The sequence below is a fragment of the Otolemur garnettii genome, unplaced genomic scaffold, assembly GCF_000181295.1.
Source record: "Otolemur garnettii isolate 467f Iridium unplaced genomic scaffold, OtoGar3 scaffold00108, whole genome shotgun sequence".
Taxonomy (NCBI): domain Eukaryota; kingdom Metazoa; phylum Chordata; class Mammalia; order Primates; family Galagidae; genus Otolemur; species Otolemur garnettii.
Window position 1 is genome coordinate 3,497,249 of NW_003852503.1, and position 9,901 is coordinate 3,507,149.

General features: G+C 44.7%; 1 pseudogene; it reads left to right on the forward strand.

Annotated features, from left to right (window-relative positions):
- The first annotated feature begins 257 nt into the window (after positions 1-257).
- LOC100956725 lies at positions 258-1,556 on the forward strand (annotated as a pseudogene).
- Positions 1,557-9,901: the final 8,345 nt, after the last annotated feature.

Here is a 9,901-nt window from a genome sequence, read left to right on the forward strand (position 1 = left end):
GAGAACTACCAGAGATCAAATGATCTCACACACGGTGGTAGTTCCCGTGCTGTCTCCTTCGGCAGGATGTCACACAGACACTCCAGGCACAAGCTCCCACAATGACTTCATATTCTGTGCTGTAACTGATGACAGATGTTCCATTCTTGTTCACTGTTTTCCGGTAGGTTATCATAAGCTATTTGTGATATTTTCACATGCAATTAAACCCAAAGTAATAAAACAACAACAACAATAGTCCTAGCAAACAGGCAGGAATGCCTAGCAGGTACACCAAGACACAGTGTGGGCACTGTATCAGGTAAGTCAGCGTCTGTCATCAAATAAGTTTAAGCACTGCACTTAGAACAAAAACAAAACAACAGTTTGGTTTCCAGGCCCTTCCAGACTCCCGGATTGTGGCTAAGGGACTATGAACTCAAGTGCCTTTGTGTAGCTTCACTGTTGTTCCAGTAAAAGGCTTCTTAGTGAATACGACATTAGATTTGGGGTCTGTTTTTTTCTTTTTTTTGGCCACGGCTGGTTTTGATCCCACCACCTCTGGCATATGGGGCCAGCGCCCTACTCCTTTGAGCCATAAGTGCTGCCCTAGATTTGGGTTTTGAAGGACATCTCCAGAAAGAAAAGGTCAGAGTTAGCCATTTCAAATGGAAGTGGCAATAGCAAAGCATAGGTCGTGGCACATTCACAGCTTGCTATGTGCAGCTGGTGGCCAGCAGACAGTGTGGTAAGCATTAGGCAAGAGAAAACATGTTAGGGAGAGAACCTGATGAGAAGAGGCTGGTGTTAAGACTATGAAAGGATCCGCTGCCCTGTTAGGGATTTAGACTTTTCTTTCTCACACACGCAATGGGGAAAATCACTAAAGATGTTTGATTAGGAAAAAGGGACACTTAGATCCATATCATAAAAAATAGTCCATCAGAAATATGGAATACTGAGAAACAAGAGTGTGGTGTGGGCATTGGGAAGCAAAAGAAAACAAGGAAGTATGCAACCATGAAGCGAATGCTTAGTCTCAGGAATCAGAGGCTTAAAGGACAGATTGAAACCTAAAAAGAAATAAAAGAAAGATCCCAGCACATTAAAGGAAAGAGAAGTCCCCCAGCACCCTTCCTGCTTATTCTTCCAATATAATACACAACTGGGCCCACCTGGCCATATCTTGGTTGATACCAACTTTATCAACTTTTCCATTAGAGCCAAACTGGACTTAGTGCAGTCAATGATGGACTGTCTGTATGACAAGTGCATTCCTTGTATCACTGACTGTGCAATGGCTGAAATTGAGAAATTGGGGCAGAAGTACTGAGTAGCCCTCAAGATTGCCAAGGATCCAAGATTTGAACGATTAACTTGCACACACAAAGGAACCTATGGAGATGACTGCTTAGCACAGAGAGTAACTCAGCACAAGTGTTACATCATGGCCACAGTTGACCCAGACCTTAAACGAAGAATCCAAAAAAATCCCTGGAGTTCCTATCATGTATATTTCTAACCACAGATACAATATTGAATGAATGCCAGATGATTATGGAGCCCCTCAGTTCTAATTCTTATAAGACAATGTTTGTAAGCCTTTCTTCAACTAACTTTCCTTGTTAACAGTTTGTTAAACATGAAATACCAAGAATTATTACTCTGTTCACCAGCTTGCTTTATTATGACCTGGAGGATGTAGGTAAATACACTCATGTTTGGATGCTATTTTGAAAATGATATTTTATCTCATTGATGGTCAAAGATGCAAAATCTTACGAAGAATGCTTCATTCTTTTTTGAGTTCTGTTGCATAATGTGGCAATTATAGTTAATATTAAAGTTCAAATGTTCTTACCACAAAAATGTTAAGTATTTGAGGTGATGGATATATTGACTAGTTCGATTTAATTATTCCAAATTGTGTTCATAGATTATAACATCACTGTGTACTCCATAACTTTATACAACTATAAATCGTTGGTTTACAATAAAAAAAAAAAGAAACAAGGAATATTGATGAGAAGCAGGGAGACCCATCTGGTGGCTCCTGTGGTAGACACACTAACAGTCTAATCTCAGGCAGCAGCAGTGAGAACAGCCACATTCATCAGAGATTCATCAAGGAAAAAATAAATCCACAAGACTTGACTATCCCACAGATGCTGGAATGTGAAAAGGTAAAAATCTAGGATGACTAAGATTGTAGCTTGCCTCGGTGGATGGTGGTGTCATTATAATTGCAATAGGGATACTGGCACCAGCTAGCAGATAGACACTGGTAGGGTAGGACTGGAGTGGTTACGAAATGATAGTTTCAATTTGGCTTGAAATGTAATTAATTACCTGTGGCTGACCTAGGTTCCCAGGCACAAGAAGTAGGCCACACGTAAATATGAATCTGAAATTAAAAAGCAAGTCTTGCATATGGGTAGTAGTTGGAGTCATAGGGATGAAGATTGTCAAGGAGGCAATGTAGCAGAAATTCGCTACACATTTAGTAATTGGAAAGGATGCCGCACCCCACTAAAGGTTGCTAAGAGTTGACAGACTAATCTGCGTGTTACCTACAGTGCTACTACACACCCTTAATTCAGTAAGTTCCCAAATACAGCAAAAAAGACTTAAACATTACCTGGGCATCTTCTGCATTCAATCTTGAACATCAGATATAAGCAAAAACCTTAATCAGTCCCTAACTTAAAAAAGCTCTTCAATGTTGCTTTTACCTGAACACCATGCTAATTGTTTTAATTTGCCTATTTCCTGCACATTATTGCTTTCATAGTAAACCAGGGCCTGGAAGGGAAGAGTCAACTTAAAGACAGTTTAGACACTCAAATTAAACCTGTTTTAAGTGTAGAATTTTAGTTTCCAATAATTCTATTTGTCAAATGTAATTATGTATTTGTTAGTATAAGCTATAATTTTTGGTATCTAACATATAAAACCTTCTGAAATCAATAATATCTCAATCTTGCAATTAAATTTTGAGGTAAGTTCATATTCAAAACCCCCCATCTGCAAAATGGAGATAACGCGTCTACAGTATAGGACAGTTATAAAGTTTAGAGACACACACAAGGTAATACATAACAGCTGTTATTATCATTGTTAAGGGAGCTGAAAATGACCCAAAATTAATGTCATATAAGGCCAAAAAGGTGCCTTTTAAATCTCCTTTGAAAAATAATTGACAGGTTACAACTCCGACCAGTTCTTCAGCCTAATTCCTCTGCCCCTTAAAAAACAAAAAAAACTCTCAAAGAATGAAGGAAAAAGTAAAGCATTAGTGTTTGGCTGCCAGGTTTGCCTGGGATAAGAGCTCTGCACTGGCCAACGTCAAACACTGCATTTTCCTCAGGCCCCTCACAAGTCTGTCCCGCGTCCACGCCCCCGTATCGACCCTGAATGCCTCCTCTCGCCAATGGCAGGACCTCCGCTGGAGGTCCCCGCAGCCCTCGGCCGGCCCAGGCCAGCGCGCATCCCCAACGCCCCGCGCTCGCCCTGGTGAAGCCCTCGCAGCCTGTGGTAAGGATGTTCGGCCACCTGCCAGACTCTCCCACGGGTCACCGCTGGAGCAGGGTTGTCTTCTCCGCTGCGCTCCCAGCACCTGTCTACCACCTGGCTTGTAGGGAAAGCATTCGGCCGGCTCAGAGGTATTCTCCCTCCTTCCCGGTCCCCTCGCCACACTTACCTGGCAGGGTCCTCGGCTGCTCTACGAGCCTCGGTTCGCGGGGCTGACAGGACTGGAGCGCAGTCGGCGAGCGCGCGGGGCGGGGCGGGGCGGAGCGAGGGCCCACGTGCAGCGCGCCCAGCGCAGCCAGCCAATCAGTGGCCGGCAGCATAAGCGGATAGGAGGGCTGATCGCGCTAACGGGCGGCGCGCTGCTCTCCGCGCTCACCTGGGCGCTGAGCCTGCGGCCCCGCCCCCTCAGTCTCCGAGACCGCCAGGAGGGCGGGAACCTGATTCCCGGACCCAGGTGGTGCGGGATGGAGTTGCGGCGTTTGTGTTTGTTTACTTGCTTTTTAACTGGCACAGGTGCCTGTCCTTGAGAATCCTATGGAGCAGGCTTACAGTATTTATTCAGACATTCCTAAAATAGCTCTCTCTCTCGGGAGAAGTAGCTGAAGTGGCCTCTGACTCGGAGGTCTCCCCTTGGGGGGCAGGGTCTGCAGCATTGAGGGACTGGGAGCTGGGTGCACCGGTTTACATAAGCTTTTACACGGTGACAAGGTGACCATTAAAATGGACTCAGCGGCCTTTACTATAGTGCAGGTCGTTTTTTTAGAACATCCACAGTTAACACAAACTTAGTTTACAACTCTAATTGGCTTTTATTTACTATTTATGTATCAGGGCAGCATCCTGTTCCAAGAGACAGAATAAGAGCTCCCATGTGCGGAGCAGAGGAAGTTGGCTTTACGGGCAGAATAGGGCTGAAGGGCTGAGTAAGCAGAAGTAAGTTATTTCAAAGTTTCTTACAGGGTTAAAACAGATGGGACTGACTTGTTTGCACCAGCTCAGGTAAACTGGTCACTTTTGGATCGGTTACTGTAAATACCCTGTTTTTTCTTTTCTTTTTGTTTGTTTTAAAGAACTGGCTTCCTTCAAAGTTCAGTTTCAGTAAGTGTCATTTAACATTAAAGACTCCATTCTAATTTGGTGTGCTCTGTCCAAAAACAATGGCCTACCACGAATTCATTTAACAAGGCAAAGAAAATCTCTGCAGAGTAAACAGGAATATTTGTAGGTTCTTAGAGGTTTGCTTAGGTGTGCCAGTGTGTAGTTCTCATGTGTGTTTGTGTGTGGTAGTTAGCTTTTCCAAACATGAAATTTGGGGGTCACACTTGTAAATTAATCTCAGGAGCCTCAGGTGTAATGGTTCTCAATGTGGGGGTCTTGCAGCCAGCAGTGTCAATATCATCTGGGAATAATTACAAAACGAGGAGGCATAGTCAGCGTAACTCCCCATGCCTGGCAACCAGCTTGAAGGTTTCTCTGGGGTTCCCTTGGCTAAGATGCCAGTCCATGCAGTTGGCTTGGGTGGAGCTTAAAATTTTATTTTGGCTCACACCTGTTAAATTGTATGGGAGGCCTTTGCTTTACTGATCTCCTTTACTAGATTCCAACAGACCAGATCAAACTAAAATGGAGTCTCTCATGCTAAGGGCCACATGATTAAACTAAAACATTAAGGAAATAGACCCCCAAACCAGTGTTTCCTGGAAACAGGAGATTCACAGCAACCAATCCAAAACAGCTCAGTCAATCTGAGTCATCAAAATAAGGAAGTCTCTTCTGCTCTAAACCTTAGAAAAACAAGTAACCTAAGTCACCTGATGTCAAGCAATTTGCTTGTTTCTGTTGTTCTGGGGGTTTTGTTCCCACCTTACAAAAACAAAACATTCTATAAAGCCCAGAAGAGCAGGAATTCTGTATTGTAGCATGAAAGGCTGCCTGCTTCTAGAATTGCAATTACATCTTTAAACTTGCAATTTCCCCTTAACCTTGACTTAGTTTCACAATAAAATGAAAAAACAAAAACAAAACATATTCCCCAACCTTTCTTGGGAAAGGTGGACCAGTTATGCCTCCTCCTTTCTTGGGAAAGCTTGGGGAATATGACAACACTGAGCCTTGGTTCCTGCAGAAGAGTAAGTGCCTGCTGCCAAGGAACACAAAAAGTGGGTGTGTTCCAGGGAGTGGTGGAAGGTTCAGTGTGCCCATCTAGAAGTTGTTCTTGAACAAAAATTTTTACTTCTTTTAATCTCTCCCCTTTCAATGGCCATTGATCCATCCAAACTGGAGAGTCAGATTTCCAGGTGAGTTTGAATGGGTGATTCATGTCAGTAGCCATTAGATAAATTTGATTTGGTAGAGATTTTTATTTTCCATTGGGACAAGAGATCCTTGTCCCATAAAGCGTAGGGGATATTCATAATTTAAGGCTTTAAAAATGACTTTTGCCCATCCGGCCCAGCAAAAGGCAGGCGATGTTTACTCATGAGGGAATCTGGATTCTTCCCACACCAGTGACGGTAGTCAAAGAGGCCTCAGTTTCCCAATTAGGAGGCCAATCTCTGGTGGAAATAGTGATATCAGCACCTGTATCTATGATTCCCGTGAATTGTTTGTCATTTATAGTAATGAAAAGCAAAGGCTGTTTGGAATTGATTTTGGCAGCCCAAAAAAACAGATTCAAACCATTGTGAGGAAGAGACTGGCCGGAGGTGCTGGGGGTATGGTGGGGTGGCTGTCTACCACAATGGGGCAGTGGCAAGGGTGGCGCCTCTGAAGGCCTGTGTGGGAACTGAGGGGTGGACACCAGAACCAGTTCCCCTTCCTCAGTTTCCCGATGGTGGGGGAAGATTGACATTATCATCAAGTTTAGAGTGGCATTGATTGGCCCAATGAAAGCCTTTGTTAAATCTGGGACAGATCTTTTTGGGGGGACTGGATTTTTGTGGCTCATTATCAGATTGAAGGGGATAGGACCTTTGGAAATGTCCATTTTGGCCACATTTAAAGCATTTTTTGGTTAGTATTTAGAGCTGGGGCTAGGCCTTGAGCTTTGGCCTGTGCAGCAGCCTCACGCTTGATGAAATCGGCTATTGGAGCAGGAGGTTTGGTCATCAAGATAGACAAAATAACCTGCTGGCAATCAGGGTTGGCACTGGTATATGCCAACTGGTTTAAAAGGACTTTGCCAACATCTGGGTGATCAATTTGGTGCTCTATAGCCTGCTGAAGGTGATCGATAAAATCTAAATAGGGTTCTTTAGGCCCTTGCTTGATGTTACCAAACATGTCTGCAGGGAAACTAGGGCCAGGCCCTTTTTAAACCAGCCTTTTACAGTGCAGAGGACCAAAGCGGGAAGACCCTATGATCCAGGTATACTTACTTGTTCCATCCTAGAAAATTTGCCTCTGCCAGCAAGCATATCAAACAGAATACCATTATCTCTAGTTCCTGTTTTATTGACAAAACAGAGACAATTTTCTTCCAATTCATGTTACCAAATGCTGTATTGAGTAGGGTCAATAAGTGTTTTAACTAGAAGTCTCCAGTGAGAAAGGGTCACGATGTTGCAATTAGAGATATCTATGAAGGCCCTGGTGTAGCTATTCTGGATGCCATTCTAGCTGGCGCCCTAAGAGCTTCCATAAGTTTAAATCGGAGGGCAACATATTTTGGGGGAGCCCTTCTGCATTCAGAAATTTAAACAGGAAAAGTCTGCAAAATTTCTTCAGGCTCAGAGTCTTCCTGCAAAGCTTGAGTGAGCATAGTTTCAAAAGATAATTCATGAGGCTTGGGTGGGGAGGAAGCCGGGGCACCAGATATGAGTTAGGTGACTGTCTTTACTGTTATACCTGGGGCCCCCTGGGGGGGGGGAACTCCTCCTTCCTTCCTTCCTCACCATTTACCTCTGTTCCCCAAGCTAGAGTGCAGCCTCAAACTCCCAGACACAAGGGATCCTCCGGCTTCGAGTAGCTGGAACTATAGCAGTGCAACACCCCCCGCCCCGCGTAATTTTTCTATTTTTAGTAGAGACAGGGTGTCTCACTCTTGTAGAGGTTGGTCTCCAACTCCTGGCTCAATCAATCCTCTTGCCTCTGCCTCCCAGAATGCTAGGATCACAGGCAGGTGTGAGTCACCACACCTGGCCAATCATTTCACTTGGATATCAAGTAAAACACTTGTTTGTTGCCAACATTTAATATAGCAAAGTTCAGGTTACTGTGTTAATTGTCATCTGGATCTATAAAGTTTATTAAGCTGATTCTCATATAACCTACTGCGATGAGTGGTTATGTATTCATTGAACTGCTCAGATACAAATACACCTTATATTTGGATACCTAAGGCAAATTATTTCATCCCACCTAATCATCAGGTTTGGTCAGAAGTGTTTATTAGAGTAAGATATATGGTTTTTGTTTGAATTCACATGTTTTGTGCACCCACCACCAATTATAAACATAACTTTTATAATACACACAATTTTCACAATGATTCTCTTTCATACCCACTTTTGGCCATGAATTACCTTTGCCTAAATTTTTTTGTTTTGTTTTTTAGAGACAGGGTCCCCCTGTCACCTCAGCTAGAGTGCAGTGGCATCAACATAGCTCCCTGCAATCTCAGACTCCTGAGCTTAAGCAATCCTCCTGCCTTGGCCTCCCAAGTATCTGGGACTACCGGTGTGTGGCACCATGCCCAGCTCATTTCTCTTTTTGTTTCCTTTAAATTTCAGAATGTTAGAGGGGGGAGTACAAATCTTGCTACATGAATTGTTGTGTAAAGTTTGAGTCAAAGTTATAAATGTGCCCCTCACCCAGACAGTGCACATTGTACCCGTTGGGTGTGATTTTACCCATTCTCTTTTCCCTCCCCCACCTGCTTGATTTCCATTCAGTTTGATTTCCATATGTGCACCCCAGCTAATTTTTCTATTTTTTTGTAGGGACAGGGGTCTCACTCTTGCTCAGGCAGCTCTTGAATTCCTGGCCTCAACCGATCCTCCTGCCTTAGCCTTCCAGACTGCTAGGTATGAGCCACTGCACCCAGCCTTAATTTGCTTTTAAAAATTCACAACATTAATTTTCTATCCTGTCTCAATTTCACGAATACTTTTAAAAAACTTCCTCTTCGACAAGGATTTTAGACTCTCCCAATGAGTACAGAGGAAAAGGTTCCCCCATACCTTTTATGCGAGAGTCACCAGACAGGAACGAACTCGGACCGTAGCCGTGCCCACACATTCCTCCTCCTGCCTGACCAGCTGAAGCCCGTTCCTCCTCCCATCCAAAGCTATCGCTCTGCTTGTTCTCTGCATCTCAGCCTCCCTCACCTTCCAACAACTTCCATCTGGATTTCCTCCAGCCTCTCCCACTTATTTGTCACATCCTCAGTCCTTAAATATTCCCTGAATTTCTTGGCGTTTTTTGTAACCCCCTACCCCACCTTGGTCCAATCCCCTCCCACCCAGTACTGGCTCTTGCTGTCCCCACATTTGCTTCTGCAAGAGCCACTTCCATCCCCTCACCAACCAGCCATCAGTTCCTTCCCTGGTGTCTGGCTTCTGCTCTCCTGCTCTGCAGAAGCTGGTTTATCAAGCTCACTCATGACCTCCCTGTGTTACATGCACTAGGTGCTCCTCAGGCTTTAGTTTGCTCGACTTCTTGGTGACATTCATTGCCAAGGAAGGAATAGGTAGAAACCACTAAGTTTCCTCCTTTTGGAAACCATCTCTCGCCCTGGGTTCTGCAAAGCCCCCTTCTCCTGGGCAGCCTCACCTCTCTGGCTGCATCTCAGTTCCTTTAAGGGATTTCTCTTTAAACCCTTTCTGGGTTTCCCTCCTGCTCTGTCTCTGCCACAGTCCTTAGGATTCTGTCCTTGCCCTTCTCTCACTCAACACACTTTCTGGGTCACATCCTCCTGCAAACCATCTGGAGAGAGGGACCTCTCTCGACGCCATGTGAGGAAGGACAGTTGACCTGAGTGGAAATGGTGGGAAATTGATAGAGCCATGAAAGACAGAGAGAGACCCAAAGACAGACAGGAGGTGAGAGCTGGGATGGCCTTGGGAGCACTGACGCAGCTGACGGCTGCAGCCAGCACCTGAACCCGGAAACAGCCCTATTTATACCTTATCTTAACAAGGTTGCGTAAATCTTAACACATGAGGTAGAGATCAACCTTAAAGAAGAAAGACTGTACTTCCCGATAACAAGGAGAGTATGCATGGGCTACGTGACTTCTGCCAGGTGGGAAGTGCTTGGGGGTCACTCTCTGAGCAAATGTTTCCAAGGTGGGGGGCGGGGGGCTTCTAGCCACAGCCCGCTCCCCACAACTCCCTCCTGTCTGTTGGCCACACCCACATGCTGCTAACTCCTAAATCTATCTCCCTGCCAC